Source organism: Halichondria panicea, chromosome 1, assembly GCF_963675165.1.
Source record: "Halichondria panicea chromosome 1, odHalPani1.1, whole genome shotgun sequence".
NCBI classification, from domain to species: Eukaryota; Metazoa; Porifera; class Demospongiae; order Suberitida; family Halichondriidae; genus Halichondria; species Halichondria panicea.
This window is the reverse complement of record NC_087377.1, coordinates 7310350-7329246: the sequence shown is the minus strand read 5'-3', so window position 1 is coordinate 7329246 and position 18897 is coordinate 7310350. Positions and strand designations below refer to the sequence as shown.

The 18897-nt window shown below is 40.0% G+C and overlaps 3 long non-coding RNA genes across 5 annotated transcripts; all 3 read right to left on the bottom strand.

Annotated features, from left to right (window-relative positions):
* Positions 1 to 253: 253 nt before the first annotated feature.
* Positions 254 to 1229, bottom strand: LOC135340170 (uncharacterized). The gene is made up of 2 exons (XR_010396241.1): positions 622 to 1229; positions 254 to 570 (listed from the first exon to the last, which is right to left on the bottom strand). It is a non-coding gene; the product is annotated as an uncharacterized LOC135340170 (long non-coding RNA).
* A 1600-nt stretch (positions 1230 to 2829) lies between these two features.
* On the bottom strand, positions 2830 to 3941 carry LOC135340482 (uncharacterized). The gene is made up of 2 exons (XR_010396385.1): positions 3380 to 3941; positions 2830 to 3220 (listed from the first exon to the last, which is right to left on the bottom strand). It is a non-coding gene; the product is annotated as an uncharacterized LOC135340482 (long non-coding RNA).
* Positions 3942 to 17333: 13392 nt separating this feature from the next.
* LOC135340379 (uncharacterized) lies at positions 17334 to 18636 on the bottom strand. Of its 3 annotated transcripts, XR_010396337.1 has the most exons (5): positions 18278 to 18636; positions 17832 to 17996; positions 17619 to 17773; positions 17512 to 17556; positions 17334 to 17473 (listed from the first exon to the last, which is right to left on the bottom strand). It is a non-coding gene; the product is annotated as an uncharacterized LOC135340379 (long non-coding RNA). The 3 variants fall into 3 exon arrangements; XR_010396338.1 differs by lacking the exon at positions 17334 to 17473 and having other exon boundaries at positions 17479 to 17556; positions 17832 to 18228; XR_010396336.1 differs by lacking the exon at positions 17334 to 17473 and having other exon boundaries at positions 17479 to 17556.
* Between the last annotated feature and the right edge of the window lie 261 nt (positions 18637 to 18897).

The window sequence follows — 18897 nt, the reverse complement described above, 5'->3', positions numbered from 1 at the left end:
TTGCCATACTTTTTACAAATAACACAGAACATACCCATTTCTGCATTAGCGCAGTCTATCCAGGAATATTTTAGTTTCCATTGTTGCCGGTATGTTAACTTAGACTTATAGGCCTTTTTCTTATCAGATTTCGATTTAGCCTCGATCCCAGGCCGAGTTTTCGCTTTTATAACGGTTAGGCGAACAACTGGGCCTGGTACTAGTTGTCTGCGCATGCGTCAAATTTTCATTGTATATTTGTGGTCGGCAAAAATATTTAATAAATCAATAATAGAAATTTGTACACAGAAAATGCACAGAGTGAGTACACAAAAGATGCACATAGGGAGCTGCTTCACAAAGGCCTGGGGAGTTGCCAGTTGTGCTGCAGCACAATTACAGTGACCCAGGGCAACTTCAGGATGATTGAATGCCTTCAAATTACGTTTCAAAAAGATTTAGCAGGCTGCTGGACTTCTCTGATTCTAGGCCCCAACTCGTAACTCATTGCTTGAGAAAACGTAGATTCTCTTGATGTCTCTGAGCTACCCAGCAACGCTCGAATGAGCAGGTCATACTCCAGTCCTGTGTCTGTGAGTATAGGACAATATTAAAAGAAACCAAAGACGGTTAAACCCTTACCTCAAACTGTCCAGTCTCGTCCGTTAGTATAGCCAAGAGGAGCACTGTTGGGATAGCTGGATATTAGCCATTGCTCCTGTACAGAGAAGTAGACATTTTAAATACGTGTAGATCTATACATATTAAATTTCTCGGTTATAGTGTCATTGTCGACGAGCTGATGATGGCAGCACCAAGTTCTCTAGCTCACACTCTTCACTTGATCCACCATATTAATGATGAAACTATAGTCTACCTACATTCTTGCCAAACATGAACAAGACTTGATAGCATAGCCGGCCATAGGGCCCACACAAAAATATCTGACCTTAACAAGCTTGACAAAGCTTTATACCTCTTCCCTTGTTGTTCAGTCTTCAGAATAAGCTTCAGAGAAGAGAGAAGCTTCAGCTAACAGCCATTCCAATCGATTCCAATAATGATAAAACGGGAACTGACTTCTAGTACACGATAGTACACGAATATAAATGTCACGAAAGTGAACGAGAATATCCATTCGTCAGAATCTGACGAACGATTGACGCATGCGCAGACAACTAGTACCAGGCCCAGTTGTTCGCCTAACCGTTATAAAAGCGAAAACTCGGCCTGGGATCGAGGCTAATTTCGATTGTACTAGCTGAGCAGGCTGGGTACACCGGGGATCAGGCATTACACTTTCATTATCACTAGTACTGTCACTGTCACTGTCACTTGCAACTTCTTTATGTGATCTCTTACGAGAATTAGATAAATAGTTCCTAATATCCATGTCTTAGTCAAAGTCTAAGCTTTAAGAGTATGCTTTTAAGAGCACATGGCATGTTTTGTTGACTTATGCACATAGAAAAATACAAACCCACAAACCACATTTTGACACCCATTTAAAACCCCCAAAATCCCACCAGAATTCACCTCAAGAGCACAAACAATTTCTAGGGGAGCATGCCCCCGGACCCCCCTGCGTGCCGTACTCGAGCGCCGCCACGCAGATTTCCCCCCCCTATTTCAAAATCCTGTATGACACCCTGGTTGTGATGCAGCAGTTATAGTGTTAGTCCTGCCATTGCCGTTGTTGGTTCTATTTTTTATCATTAAGTAATTATCACACACCCATTGAGTTTCACACACCTCGCTTTATTGGTGGGGACTAGCTCCCTTACTGCATCTTCACGTCCATAGTCCTGTTAGATGTGTATAACCTTATAACTGGTTTAGGTTAAGACAATCAGTTGATCAGACTCACAATACTTGTGTTTTTCTACTGGCTCTGGATACCAGTCCTCATCCTCTTTGGTGATACGTAACAGCCTATGGCGAAAGGCTTTCCATACAGCACCCTTCAAATAATCTGTTGTTTGTTGGCAAGAGTGTTTGAACAAGCACCAGCGGTACAGCGCGTATCTTCGACTTTAGTTTTGAGTGATAGAACTTCACACAACAATAGGTATCAATGAGAACAACTGACAGAACTTAACATACGTGCAATTAGGGTATAGTACACAGAGACGTGCAGGCCTCTTTACAATAACTTCGTAACAAAAGACTATTGAGGTCTCTGCTCCAAGAAGATAATTAACTAATAAACATTCCTTATAATTTATGGTAACTAAACATAACCACAATAATTAAGTCTACCTTCTAGAACATGCACCGGAATCTTTTTCTGTATAAAAGCAAGACTTCTTGAGCGAGAGGATAGCTGCTTTATTTTTATTTTTATATATTAAACTAAACAGATTTACAGTGTTTCCACTATAGAGTGAAGTTCAAACAGTGGGACCTGGCTATGGCCGGACTGAATGGAGGCGCTCCCTCAGAAATGTTTTGTTCTACATGTCGATCAGAATGGGGAGCCACAATTTGGAAGAAATTGAAGAGCTTTTGAATACAACAAACACAGTTTCACACTTTTATTTTTCTGTTAGTTTAGTTTTTGAAGACCAAACAGTTACACATAATCTAGTGGAGATCCTTCTACTGATAATCGGATTAGTCTTGAGCCGTGGCTATGATAAGCTGTCATCAGACTCTCGTTGTGACATATGCGCATGAACATCAGTTTCAGGGCAGCATACGAGAAGCATGTTTATATTGTAATCCAGTGTGACGAAACTTATGGCAGCCAACTCCACAGGAAAGTAAAAGGAAACAACAGTTTACACTCACTTGCAACAAAGCAGACTAGACCAGCACGGACTTCAGCTCGGCATGGCCTCCAGGGGTGTGAAGACGAAACTTATGGCAGCGTATATAATTATTACATAATAATTGTTAAAAACCTTGAAAATAGATTGCATGGTTGATGTACACCTTTTGGCATCATCTACAATCATGTTTAAAATCCTTTCGTAATCGCCTTGGACCTTCTTATAGCATACTTTTTCAGCATATCTTTATTTTCTGTTTTAGCAGCAGTACTACGTGTTTTCAGAATTTCTAGGAAGCGTATCTTCTTCGTGGTCTGAGCGTTAATTCTTTCCTACGCCCGTTCCAAAATATTTGTTTCAGCTTCTCTTTCCAAGTTCCCTGCATACCTACTTTCAGGAAGTTCAAGATCAGCACAGCACTGGACCTCTACCAGAGGTACACTCAAGATAAGCCCCACTTTGTCTGTAAACTGAAGGCGATGGGACTTACACAACGTAGAGTTTAGTGTAATAATCATTGGGTGGGTGGTCAAATAATTGTTGCGCTATGGTGTGTGAAGGGTATAAATCTACCAGTGCATGTCATGATATACTATATACAACACTTATACAAAGCCAGAGTCACGTACCTGTTACAAGCTTCGTTGTACTCCTCCTGTATATGGGATATTCTTCTTCGTGTGTGTGTATCGCACTAATCACTTCAATACGTGCTGTGCAAGTTCCTTCGTCGTCTTTAATACACTTCATAGTAGCACAAGACTGGTAATTAAAAAAATAAATGGCAAGGTACCTGACAGACACGGGTCAGATTTGACATGACATTTCACTTCACTTTATTATGATGATGCAATGAATTATGGGTAGTTTGAGTGAATATAAGAACATACTCTTTGGTAAACATAATCATTCTGGTTTTAAATAAGGAGCTATAATGATGAATGTACTGGTCATGAAAAAACCTGACAATTTTATCTGTAAGTAGTATACTAAATAAACAACTGTCGTGTTCACATTTATATGCAAGCACGTGGCTTGGTCAAAGCGCTTCTTCCGGCTCTGTTTCATACTCCTAATAATTTATGAAGTTATTTTACTCAATTGTTAGTGGTTACCTTCTCTTTCCTTGCATGCATGCGTCATCATGTACGTGTACAGTCCTCCACCATGTGCTTCAGCAAAATTAATAACAATTATATGATGTATGTGAGGATGCATGTGCTACAACACCTTGCACTGTCAACACACACTAACCATTAATTTGAATTTTAAGGAAAAACAAACGTATGTTGGACCTGTTTTCCACCAGTTCTTCAACAAGTGTTTTGACACTTTGAAATTCTTCATGACTTCCCAACACCTCTCATTTTTTGGGCATTCATTCCCAAAGTGTCTAATTTCATACCCTTAGGAATACCACTATCATTAACCAATTTTTGAACCTTCCTATCGAACAACCGTATCTTTCATGACAGGTTGCTTTCCACCAGGACCCACATTAAGAGAATCATCACTACGTTTACGATGAGATGGAGCATTATCAAATATAAACAGAGCTTGTTTATCAGGGTATTTACTGTTAAATATATCAATAGCTTTATTTACCTGTATCAAAAATCTATTGCATCGCTCACTTTGAGTCTCTAGTAACAAACATGCTTCAACACCATCATGCTGTAAAAAAATCTACACTTGCCTCCTCTATGAAATCGGACACCATTATAGATTGTCCCAAACTTTTTTGCTTTAGTATGGTAATAGAGTCATCACCGTAGTAATAATCCTGGTCTGCATTAGCAAAAAATGTGGACTCATGGTGGATGGAAACAAGGGGCAACTCTCCTGGAAGTAAAATTGGAGTATGATTGCCGTAACACATATCTAATTTATCAAGAAATTGTTTTCTATAATGCTACTACGTCGTCCCTTTCATGCCCATCAAAATAGACACCTTTTTGATGGTTCAACTGTTTAAATCCCAATATATGCAACCATTTACGAGCTGTTTGTTTACTTAACTCATGTTTATTATCTATCCACGAACGGAACATTTCAACAGTTAAATTAGGCATGCCTTTTCTACGTGCGTTTTCTTTACAACATTTTGTTGAGCAGATCCTATGTGCACTGCACCACATGTACACTCAATATTTGTCACCGCAAGTGAAAGTGGCTTTTATCTTAAGGCTTTATGCCTTGTTGCAATGTTTTTTTGATACAGGATAAGGGAAGTGGCCCTCTCCGGGTATTTAGAGATCAATACTGCAGTGTATACCGAAAAGCATCGCAGCTGTGTTCGTTATAATGATCGTCAATTTCTGAGCTCCGCAATTAGCTTCTCAGTTCTGTACGGCTATAATTGTAGCTAGCAATGAACAACTTGCTATACTAATGGAAACATGCATGGCTGCAGAAATTCAGGAGGACGAATTCGAAGTTGACAAATGCCTAGAAGTTACTGGTGAACACAGGCCATCAAGTGAAAAAACTGAACAGCCACAGCTATAGCCAATTTAGCTGAGCTGAGTAGCAGCATCAAGCAGCCCCTACATGATTCCTACGCCACTGATTTTTAATCAAACACTCATGCAGACTATAGAGACTAGAAGCTATTAATAAAACACCATGTATATCATGCAGACTGAGAGACTATAACAATAGCAGGAATCTTAGCAAGTATTAACTTTACCTTGACTTTGGTTTGGCCCTTGGTGGTGCCTTGGGCGGCCCGGGGTTATCTGGAGTCTTGCCGCCGTTTTTTCCATGATGAGCTATATATATATAGCTTTGAAAAAAGATTTTTTGGCAGATTTATGTGCACATGTACAGACAATGCATATAATTATATACACCTAGTCTACATTTGTCACTTGGTAAGTGTAAATATTGTCAGATTGGTGTAGATGATACCTATTGTTTGCACAGCTGATCACCTTTGTCTGTTGAGTATTTGAGGATTACTTTCACATCTACCTGACTTGTTCCCAGCGTATACAAAGAATACTCGGACACAATTGGGAATATTGCATTGTATCGGAACTTTTACAGTTTTACAGATTCATCGTGTTTACTGAAACTGTAGGTTTTGTGTTTTAGCACCAAACATGCAATGGTTAGTTAATAGCAGCCAGCCTAGGGGCAAGTATTTCATGTGTCGGTCGAAAAGGGTACATTCTTATTGTTATTATTTTCTTTAGTTTCTACAAGCTAGGGTAAGCACATATAATTATAATAACAGACATACAACAGTATACTGCTTCCTTGATCCATTTTTTGGCGTCTGTCTGACTAGAATAGATTGAATTATGGGAAGAATATAGTGGAAGTAATGAAAGAAAGTAATTGGTGTTAATTTTCAATCCTCCTCAATCTCAATTCAAAACACAAAATTGACAGATTTGACACCGTAAGAAACGTCTACACATGCATGTTTTGTGTGTTGAACAATTTTCGCAATTAATTTTGTTTCTATTTCTATTTAGCGTGAGCGTTAATTATGTTATTGCGGTACACAACAACGCAATAAATTCAATGCAGTACCATACCACAAATAACCCATACCACAAATAACATTAATTTTTGCCAACAAAATGTACCTTACATCTTTCATCAATACGCATGTCGCTTAATCTTTTCTTGCCAGTACCATTTCAGAGCTGTTGACAGAATCTCTGTCTCTGCCCCATCATTAACAACCACCACTATGAGGACAAGGGCAAACAGTATACCAATGATGATGATGAGCATAGTGAGAGGGTCGGCCTGAGAGCCATCAGTGGCAGCGCTGGTGATTGGTGTAGGGACTAAAGTACACAGGCTCCAACTAGGCTATGGTCCGAGCAGATGAACACAGAGTTGTATCCCGGGCCCTGTATGGCCATACGACGGGGAGAGCCCTCAGGGAAGGTTGTGAAGCCCAGTGGTTTGTAATCTCATATTTCTCTACTAACAAACAGAAGAAAAGCTTGACCAAATTCGAATCCAGGGACTATTTTTGCATCGATCCTTACACCCCACGATGTTGAACCTGCCTCAGATGAGCTTTAATTCTTTGAGCACTTCCTGTGTGTTGGCCGATGATAAGTAACTTAAAATACATACGGTCAGAATAGGATTGAGTGGGTGATTTGTTAAATTAAAAAACCAGTAACAGTTTGCCAAGTTTAGTGAGGTACTGTGTGATAGTCAGATTACGACAGTGTAAGGTCGAACAAATTGGTCCACTTGCTATATTTGAACCATAGTTTCGTTAAACACCTGTGCTTTTTTATTTTTCTATTCACCATTTTTCTATTCACCAGAGCTCTGAAAGTCAGACATCGGATTACGACAGTGTAAGATCGAACAAATTGGTCCACTTTGAAGGGGCTATATTTGAACCTTAGTTTCTAAACATTCATAATTATAATACATAAACCTCTACATCGCACTTGAGCACCTCCACTAGATACTTCACAACTATCTTTTTGCCACTAAAATACATTTTTAGGAATTACGGCCAGAATAGGATTGAGGGGTTAAATTAAAAAACCAATTACGACGGTGAAAGGTCGAACAAATTATTCCACTTTGAAGGAGCTATATTATTTGAACCATAGTTCCGTTATATTCTATAATACACTAGTTCTGCAAATTGTACGGGTTCATTACCAACAATTAGTGATGGCGAAGTAGCAGAAGAATTGTTGGATTAGTGTCCCCAGCCATCATAGGGGTGATGAAATTGTGGAATTCTAAACGTCACTGTGACGTTAGGTGGAACTATGGATTGTTTGGATGAGGAGGAGGTAAATAATATGCTGGTGCATCGTCGAGGTCAAAGTTCCCGCCAGGAGGGCACTGAGCTTATCAGAGTGAAAGTTTTTTTTTTAGTGAAAAAATTTTGGACCTGGAACCCAATATTAGCTGTGGAGTCAGGTGGCCTTATTACATTGTATTATTCACACGGGGTGGTTACCAGACGTGGTTACTTCCTGTTCCAATGCTTGACAAGCTTATCCCAATTGCCTGTTACCCCACGGACAACATGATGTAAATTCAGCAGGGAGGTTTCCAATGCCCTAGTCCATTTGATCCTCAACATGCTCCCCTCAAGCGATACAGCAAAGAGACAGACCACAAGTGTTTGCTCGCTTTCTTTAGGGCATTTCCATGTTGAAATTAACTAATGTATAAATCGTTTTCCTAAACTCTATCACATACCGTTGTGGGTTTTTTCCGGAACCTATTATCCATAACTTATAAATTAGTACATAAACCTCAACATCGCACTTGAGCACCTCCACTAGATACTTTACAAAAACGTTTTTCACCTTGGTTCACTAACCGTGAGTACTTCACCTGGAGCGCACACGGGGTGGTTACCAGACGTGGGTACTTCCTGTTCCAATGCTTGACAAGCTTATCCCAAAATTGCCTGTTACCCCACGGAAAACATGATGTAAATTCAGCAGAGAGGTTTCCAATGTCCTAGTCCATCGGATCCTCACATGCTCCCCTATATATACTCGAAAGCGATAGAGCAAAGAGACAGACCACAAGTGCTCGTTTTCGTTAGGGCATTTCCATGTTGAAATACACTACTGTAACAATCATTTTCCTAAACTCTATCACATAATTATACCGTTGTGGTTCTTTTCCGGAACCAATTATCCATAACTTACATAAAGCTCAACATCGCACTTGAGCACCTCCACTAGATACTTTACAACTATCTTTTTCACTAGCAAGTGATGATTGCCAAGTTTAGTGAGGTACTGTGTGATAGTCAGACATCGGATTACGACAGTGGAAGGTCGAACAAATTGGTCCACTTTGAAGGGCCTATATTTGAACCATAGTTTCTAAACATTCATAATTATAATACATAAACCTCTACATCGCACTTGAGCACCTCCACTAGATACTTCACAACTATCTTTTTCACTAGCAAGTGATGATTGCCAAGTTTAGTGAGGTACTGTGTGATAGTCAGACATCGGATTACGACAGTGGAAGGTCGAACAAATTGGTCCACTTTGAAGGGGCTATTATTTGAACTATAGTTTCTAAACATTCATAATTATAATACATAAACCTCTACATCGCACTTGATATTACTTCCCCCCCATACTTCAGGCAAAAATCATAAGGCACTTACTTCAGAACAATTTAATCCGGCCAGAAATAACCCCGGTGAGATTGCAGTACCGTGTTCATCCTTGCTTGAGCACCTCCACTAGATACTTCACAACTATCTTTTTCACTAGCAAGTGATGATTGCCAAGTTTAGTGAGGTACTGTGTGATAGTCAGACATCGGATTACGACAGTGGAAGGTCGAACAAATTGGTCCACTTTGAAGGGGCTATATTTGAACCATAGTTTTTAAACATTCATAATTATAATACATAAACCTCTACATCGCACTTGAGCACCTCCACTAGATACTTCACAACTATCTTTTTCACTAGCAAGTGACGATGATTCAGTCTAAATTTCACTTACCACGCAATACACGTTGATTGTGGATATACTCTTTAACACTAACACTAACTCTGATGTCGAGGGTTTTTGCTAGTGAGGCACCAGCAAACGTGTTAGTAGAAGGCGGTGTGTCTTGCAAAAGATTCCCTATGGGTGTGTTGATGTAAGGTGGAAAATCACAGAACCACTGACCCGGCAAGTGATTATGTCACCATCGCAATAAAAGGTGGATGGTGACCTCAGGTCCAGGGTTTTCCATGTATATACAAGAAACAGATACACTGACCAATCAACACCTCTTTATTGGTATGGACTAGCTCCCTTACAGCTAGTGTCTTCATGTCCCTTATTTTTTGGATTCCTGTTGGTGTGGATACCTTTTATTTATTATAACTGGTTTATGTTAGCACAATACTTTTGTTTTTCTGCTGACTTTCAAATAATTGTACTTCAGATTCGGTGAGTAATCACCACCAGGTATATAGTTAGCTAGAAAACAGTACTGCTACTTTTTGTTGCAGAGCTTTCATTATATTTTTCTCTCTTCTCTCTACACGCTAAACTCTAATCGTAATGACAACATATGACCTACATTTATCAAAGAATTTCCGTATCATTTCTTTTTGACAAGTGGCCAACGACTGAGGCACAACTTTTCTTAGCCGTATTATAGATCCATTAACATACTGTCTACTGTACTTTTTTGCATGACATCAACATTGCTCAATGGCACAGTGAATTCAGACATAATATGTTCGACTCCTTGCACTGGTCCAATGTTGTCTGATAGTCTGATAGTAGGATCACTCAAGCTGTACCAGTATTAAGTGACCCTCAAAGGCCTTGAGCGTGCACTCTCAGGATCGTTCACTGCTCCCTTACAGTGTCTTCATGTCCCTAGTTTTTGGATTCCTGTTGGTGTGGATACCTTTTATTTATTATAACTGAGCACAATACTTTTGTTTTTCTGCTGACTTTCAAATAATTGTACTTCAGATTGGGTGAGTGATCACTACCAGGTATGTAGTTAGCTAAATAAATAGAAAACAGTACTGCTACTTTTTGTTGTAGAGCTGGTCGATCTTTCATTATATTTTTCTCTCTTCTCTCTACACACCACCAGGTATGTATAGTTAGCTAAATAAACAGAAAACAGTACTGCTACTTTTTGTTGCAGAGCTGGTCGATCTTTCATTATATTTTCTCTCTTCTCTCTTCTCTCTACACACTAAACTCTAATCGAAGCGTGTCACATAATTATGACCTACATTATTTTATCAAAGAATTTCCGTATTATTTCTTTTTGACAAGTGGCCAACGACTGAGGCACTTAGCCGTATTATAGATTCATTAACATACTGTCTACTGTACTTTTTTGCAAGACACCAACATTGCTCAATGGCACAGTGAATCTTGGGAAAAACAGACATAATATGTTCGACTCCTTGCACTGGTCCAATGTTGTCTGATAGTAGGATCGCTCGAGCTGTACCAGTGTCAAGTGACCCTCAAAGGCCTTGAGCGTGGATGATTTAACACTCTCAGGATCGTTTACTGCTCTCAATACGGCTGTGCTGTTTTTTTGGTACACCCAGCACAGGTTGGTCATCGGCTTCATGAGGACAAGGTATGGTAGGAATTGCTGCCATAGGCGACAAAAAGTCCTGTTAGCAGCTGCTCGACTTTCTTCCTGACCCATTGATTCCATGTACAGCTTCCAAATACACCGCTGCTGGATGGGAGCAGCTTGATGTCGGAGCTACTGTACCCAGGTACTCTCCCGGGAAGAAGAACTCCGTTCACCTCAGAATAATTCAACAAGAATTGAATGATGTTCTTGTGTACCCTTGGCACAAGCCCATTCTCTTTCAGATTGGAGCTATTGATGATTAAGCACTTAAGGAACATGTGTACATGGGAAAATGAATATAAAATGAATGTATATAATTATTATAACAAGAATGTAACAAAAATACTGGAGTGACTCAACCGTGAGCATTATTGCATCATCTGAGTGCACCAGCATTAAAACACACTGGCTTGCTAATTGTGTTATTGCTGATCACGCTACCTAGCTTCAAGCTGGGATGACTGGGATGACTTGAATAGTGGTGAATCACGAGTATAAAATAAAAAAAGCACACTTCACTGTACGGTCACATGACTGGGTTTGATGATATCATTGGCTGTAGGTCACATGATCAGAATTTATTAACAGTTTGTCAGCGATTAAATAATTGAACACGATTGATTAAAATAATTGTGGTATAACAATGGTAAATTTTCTCTCGTGATTTGGTGAGTGCCTCTGGGTCCCGATGAACACGCTGCAGCTGAACCATTTATTCAGTGTCCCTATCCTACCAGCCCTGAGAAGACCATGTTGCCACAATATGCAGGAAAGTCTAGAAAACATCTCGATTTCTGGTTTGCAAATGCTAGAAGAAACATCAGAAAAAAGTTTTTAAGTTTCTTTTTCCCCTTTTTTGCCTCCAGATCCTCAATTTTCTGGAGTAATATAAAACATAATGGTAAAGGTTATCCCCAAGAAAAATGTTGCATGCTCAGAGATCGAATATAGTGGCTTGAACAATCAAGAATTATTTTGTGAACCATAAAGGGGGGGGGGGGGGGCTGCAGCCCTTTGTTCCTACGCCACTGTATTATAAGATAATTTCGCAAACTACACAATGCAATCCACGAAAATTTTCTTGCCTTAAGTGACAAATGACCATCTGCATAGGTGCATGTGATAGTCGGCTCCACATGTTCTTAGATTTTCAAAACTTCATTACAATTCATCTTTAACATGAGCTGTAACTCGAAGTCATCAAATAAATTTTGTCATTGGAGGTTTACATAAATAAATAAAGGAAAATGGCTATGTACACATTAATTTTGTTATATCACTAATGGAATTACCCATAACACCCACCTCTCTTTATTGGTGGGGATTAGCTCCCTTACAGTACGTGTCTTATGTCCCTAGTTTTTGGGTTCCTTTTGTATGTGGATAATAATTATGTTAAAACAATCAGTTGATCACAATACTTGTGTTTTTCTGCTAAATAATTGTACTTCAAATTCGGTGAGTGATCACCACTAGATAATTATAGTTAGCTAAATAAACAGAAAAAGTATACGGCTACTTTTTGTTACGTGTTGTTTGCTGAGCTGATCCTTCCTTATACTTTTCTTCTTCTCCCTCTACATGCACGCTAACTACTGATTGTACACCCTTCCCTCTACACGCTAAACTACTGATTGTACTCTCCTCCCTCCCTCTACACGCTAAACTCTAATCGGAGTATGTATACGCCAACTTGAATATAATTTATATGTTGAAAAGCTGCATATAACCTCAACGTCACACTTGCCTTGCTTCACTAGATATTTCACAAAGTTCACCAGCAAATGAAATCTGTATCCATGCAGTTTACTGCATGTTTGTAGCAGTCTATAAGATGGAACTTTCTCCTAGTCTTACACGTGTGACCAGAAGTCAAGGAATTATACATGCATTTACGCATTTACTCATCTTATGCTGTATGCTATTTTATCAGCGGACACACAAAAACCAAACCGATAAAATTGATATCAGAGAAGAATAGGGCTGTACTTGCCCTTACGAGAGATCCAGATTTCATTGCCATGATGTTCAAGCTGTATGGGCCCTTGTGGTTGGGGAAACCTCGCCCCCTCAGTTCAGGCACGAGACATCTACTTTGGGTGTAAACCTTTTGTATGTCCCTTACCCGACCTGATAAGATGCAGGACTTTATGGTCACTTTGGATACACTTGTCCGCCAAGAGAATCCGCACCTCCAAGACACTCATGTATGTCCCTTCCCTTTCGTATGCGTTTCTTTGACCACTCTAATCTCTTTTACCCATCCACCTTCCTCTTGATCTTAAATTGTATCCTTCTCTCTTTCCTTCATTCATAATAAATTATGTCTGGGTACTTAATAATTACCTCTACCATAGATAAAGGAAAGAGAGGGATTGGAAACGAAAGTACCCGGGTTCTATTCACGTTAAACAATTTCTGACAGTCTTTACTAAGTGGGGTGGATCGGATACAAAATGTGATGTCTCTAGAGACCATAACTATTATATACAACAACAAAAGCTGCATTGAGTCATAAATTTTACCTACCTAGACCTTGCTTGTGACCTTCGGCAGGCCTCGCGATCGGTGGTGGCCTTTGACGGCGCTCTGGTGTAGAGCTCTTGTCAGTCATATTTTTGTGTTAGTTTTTTTAGTGAAGTTTTGACCATGCAGGGCATGCACTCACCTTTCCTCTTGGAGAGTGTTAATATCTTTATAGATACTTTATGCCTAGTTATATAAAAACTATGCTCTATAATTAACATGCTATCATCATGGACAGTCTTTACTAAGTGGGGTGGATCGGATACAAAATGTGATGACCGCTCTTAATTCTTTATAGATACTTTATGCCTGGTTATATAAAAACTATGCTCTATAATTAACATGCTATCATCATGGACAGTCTTTACTAAGTGGGGTGGATTGGATACAAAATGTGATGACCGCTCTTAATTCTTTATAGATACTTTATGCCTGGTTATATAAAAACTATGCTCTATATTTAACATGCTATCATCATGTGAGAGAGATTTCTCATCTCTTGCTTGATCCTCTCCGACATTCTCATTATTCACATGCTCTTCTTGCTCTACAAAGATTTGGGTGTAAACCTTTTGTATGTCCCTTACCCGACCTGACTTTATAAGGTCACTTTGGATACAACCACCTTGTCCCCCAAGAGACCTTGTCCCCCAAGAGGGACCGCACCTCCTCCAAGACACTCTCCAGAGCAACCCCCATACATGCCATTGACAGTATAATTATGATTTAGAGATAATTTCGCACACCATCATTCTCTACTGGATCGCCACTTTATCTTTAGAAACATTATTGTCGTGTATACGATTTCTTATCCATAACAAACTGGCTGCTTGGACTCGCTGTCAAGCAATTCACATAGAATTCAGGGAAGCAATTGCTTTTCTAAAGTTTCACAAACAGCTTGCTTTATTGGTAGAGACTGGCTCCTTTACAGTATCTTCCTTTCCCCCACAAATGGATCAATACCGACACAAGTCACTGGATGTGAATAATTGACCGCTATAATTATTGTTAGCTAAAGGTGTAGGAAATTTTTTCGTTTCTTGTGAATTATAATCCACCTTCTCTTATTTTTTAAAGGGTAATGTTAAAACGTTAATTGAAATATTAAAGCACAAAATAATACTAGATTGCCGCCTAATACAACAGTAATAAATGTTTTTTAGAGTGTCTGGTTCTGTGGGAAGAAGATCAGAGAGCTGCAATTAAACAGAAAACTGAAACATCTCAGCAGCGATGCATGGACGCATATATCTACCCACAATGGGTCTAGATTACGTTCTCATCTCAGTTGTTTTCATAATTACGAAGTGTGTAAGATCTGTCTACTGTACCGTATAGGCATAGCACACCAATCATATGCAGCATGTTATGGAACTGAATTTGTTTGTTCAGGCTTCACAACTGGGCCACATCGGCATTTAGAGGGAGTTGAGAATCTTGTTGGCATTAATTTTAACTAGTGTAGTCAGTTTGTGTTTTGCTGAATCTGAACGCTAAACTAGTAGCTATTCTTAATACAAATAATTATTATACCTGACTCTATGGTTGCTATATACGTTTTTACAATTGTCCTTGCAACTTGAGAGGTAACCTCCGGAAGACATTAATTCTTCAGCCATTAAAAATACCTCATAACATATCTGAGGGTTTTGAAGAATTTACTCAACAAGGGTAAATACTGAAACGAATCCTTTTTCTCCATCAGTACACACTTGTCGTTAGAGGTTTATTACCTCGTAGCGTGTTAGCCCTTGTCTTTGTCATGCCATTGCCGTGAGGTAGGATCGGTGGAATGAAGAAAGACGGTCTCTTGTTGGTTTTGTCTATGCGAATAACAGATGAGAAACTATGAGGGAAACGAGTAACTAATTATTGCACATGGCCAGACTAGACCAAGCATTAGGCCGCAGAGGTACCGCTAGCAATATCCGGCTCTCCATGTAGATAATAGAATTGTTAAACATTTTGGTTAAGACCATCAGTTACCAATAATGATAGATCTCACTTGATAAATCGACATTCGTGTGTCTATCGAAAAGGGTACAGACTCTTCCAAATACCAGCTGATTTCCCTTAGAATATCATCTTGAGACATAATTATCAGAGGAGAGCCGCACTTTTCCAGCAAGGCACGTGTTTGCATAATAGCGCACGAAGCAACATGAATCATCCTGGATAAAAAAATGTTTCCTGCATGAGTTATGACCACCCACAATGCACACAAGGTCAGTGGTATTTCCATGCTCTTCTCCTTCTACATGCTTTACTGACATGAAAACCACGCACACCATTTTTTACAGTGTGCAGAGATCCACCCCTTGTTTAATTACACCAGTTCTATTCCACGATTCTAGCCTATTATTCTCCATTGAGCTTCAGCTACATAGGAGGGGATATGACATGGAATATTCATTCCCACCTACTCATCTTGGACCAAACTGTTCCGTATGTTTGTATTCTAGTGGAGATGCTTCTGTCTTCCCACAACACAGCGCATGCCACAACCTATGCTACTACACTAGCTAGCCACAATGTTCTGAATTGTCAAGCAGGACGCTGCTTAGGGCACCTCGACTCTGGGTGATCCCCTTTGCAAGCTGTACAAACATGCAAGTAGATGCAATCGACCCCAAACGGGCGGGCGGTAAGGCTCCCCCGGCCGATTCCACCGCCGACAAGGCTCCAGGATCGACGCCCAGAGGGGGCCTCCTCTTGAGTGATCGCTTGCTGGAGGCCGGGAAGAGACCCATTGAGGGGGGGTCCTGAGCCCAAACACCCAGCCCCTCCCTCCTCTTGAGTGATCGCTTGCTGGAGGCCGGGAAGAGATGCTTCGAACCCAGGGGGGGTCCTGACCCCGAACACCCGATAAAACCATCCACCTTCGACCAATCTGTCTGCCAGAACCGATACCTTTTGCTGAATTGGGCCAATGTTGACGTGTAGCTGTGGAGGAACGGGGCTCGCTCTGGTGATTTAGCAATCAGCACAGCTGCGTATATCGCAAAACATTGCACCAAGTCTGGGACTACTCAAGTTGAGTCCGCCAGCTCGGAAGCGTTTGCCACCACAAATGTTGCCCCTGTGCCTTTGCAGCAGGGACAACACTGGCCTCGAGAATCCCTTGGCAGGGGGCAGCTTGCTAAAGTCCAAAAAGGCCCCCGAGAGAATGTGCTCTACCACCGATCGCTTGAGCAGTGGGATCCCCGGCAGCACCACAATGGTGTCCAGGGTTTTGCCAGGCAGCAGAACAAGAGGTGTGTCTGCCAGACCGACCAGAGTGCTGACTCCTAGCGCTCCCAGAGCATGGGAAGCGGGCATGGACCCTAGGTGCAATGCTGCGAGGGTCAAATAAAAACAACAACAACCTGATACAATACCCAGGCCACGCGGCCTGGAATCGAGGCTGCATGGACTAGGCCCTCATAAATTATGCTTGGAATAATTAAACATCGTTACATTTTAAGATAATCACATGGATATGACAAAGAGTTAACAGGCCTAAATTTCTATTGTTTACAGGTTTTAACTTTTAGGTTCTAACTTTTAGGTTCAAATTGTGGAAATTTTTTGGTCTTTTGCTATTGTAGTGACGGGATTTCGGTAGGATATCAGAGAGTGTACATCGCTTTGATGATGTTTCAATCTTTTTTTGTCAATGACTCACATGTAAGTGAAGACAACGCTATGCGGTGGAATCTCTTTGCTCTCTTTAGCTCTAAAAATAATTATATTAGGAGCCTGTTCTCTGTTTGAAAATCTCTCACCGGCAGGTCTACATTATTGTGTGAACACAAGGGGTTGGGTAAATCTGTTGATTACATAATAGGTACATATACTGTATACTTACAATAGCTTCCCGTTTAGAATGTACAGCCTCGCAGTAAAGCGGATATTACACAAGGGTACTTCCGTTACAATCCCTCTTCTATGCTATAACGTAGCACTACTTTTACATGTACATCTGTTGATATCAGTGTTTCAATGTACAATCATTATAACTGTGTGTCATCATATGCGATGCGTTATACATGTACCTCAGCATTTAGCCATCAAAGTCTCCGACTGGTATTCAATAACAAAACTGTTGGGTGGTCGGTCACCTGTATGCGGTTTCTAACTGCAGTACATACGTACTTACCTTGAACCAATTCAACATTTGTTGCAATACAGTTGCTAAGCTCACCTATAGTTTCAAATTGTACAAAATTAGTGTCTATCCGTGTTGTATAATTATGTCATACTTACATCACTGTCACTTGCACGAAACCATTTAGATTGATCCTTGATTGACCGAAAGAAGGCTGTGTAATGTCCCAGTGTGACAGTCAACTGATTGTGTACTATACAACTGTCATCAATGTCTACACACTTTGTTTGCTTGGAACGTAGAGAGTACTCGTCTATAAGTAAGAAAACAGCAAGTTATTATCATTCTGTGTAGGCATAATTATTAAGTACCTGAATTTGGACTTTGAAGTTTGTACAATTTCTGTATGAGAACTCTTTGTTCACCCCGTTTGAAACTTACGTGTGTATCTTGGTTGATTTACGTGAATACAGAGGCATTTTGGTAACGCCCCCAGTTCATTACTTGTCTCCAATTCTAGCTTCATGTCAAGGCATCTGTAGTAATTATAGTGACTCTGTAACTACTATACTGTACTGTTCTATGGCAATTGAACGCATGCGATATAATGTACACAAATATCACACGTCAAATGATGACTTCTAAATTAATACCTGACACCATAGATAAAGAGAGATATCTACTTTCCCCTCGAAGCTAGCTAAAAGAGCCAAGTAGAATTCGTGAGCATCATATTGTTGCCCCTTCTTTATGTCCTTAATGATACATCTGTTATACAAACACTTATTTTGTTATAACAGAAAATGCTGTCATTTACCTGGTAAACAAGATGTACTGTGGCAGATGTAGAGCAACTTTGCATGTATGAGTAGCCACTCAGTACCCTTCCATTTGCACCAATGCTACAGATGACCTGGATTGTGATGGCACAGTACATCCATTCAAGCACCTTTTATGTGGATTGATTCTATCTCCCTATATTAAAGAGTCTACTCTGTACTTACTAATCCAGCAACAGTTCTTGTCGCAATCTCCTGAATGTACTCATTGAAAATGTTGAACATGCATTGAAGGACAGCATTCATATAGCAATTTGACGCTGGGTTGGTAAACCTCTTGAAGGTTTAAAGTTCGTGTGCAGTTGGAGGTAAATACGTGGGTATGGTATTATTTGGACTTATACTAAAATACTGAGCCCAAAATAAAATTCGCGGGTGAAATACCTTTGCGAATGAGCCAAATCAGCAGATCTAACTATTGCATTATGGCAATTAAGGATCGTGTGTATTTATTAGGTTTGCGAATTTTATTGTTGTGAATTGATCAACCATTGCAAAGTTCGCAAATGTTTGATACTCGCAACACATTCTAGTAATTATGGTAGTAGAAGCTTTTTCAGCAATATAATTATTATGCCAAGTCGTTCATTTGGTTTCC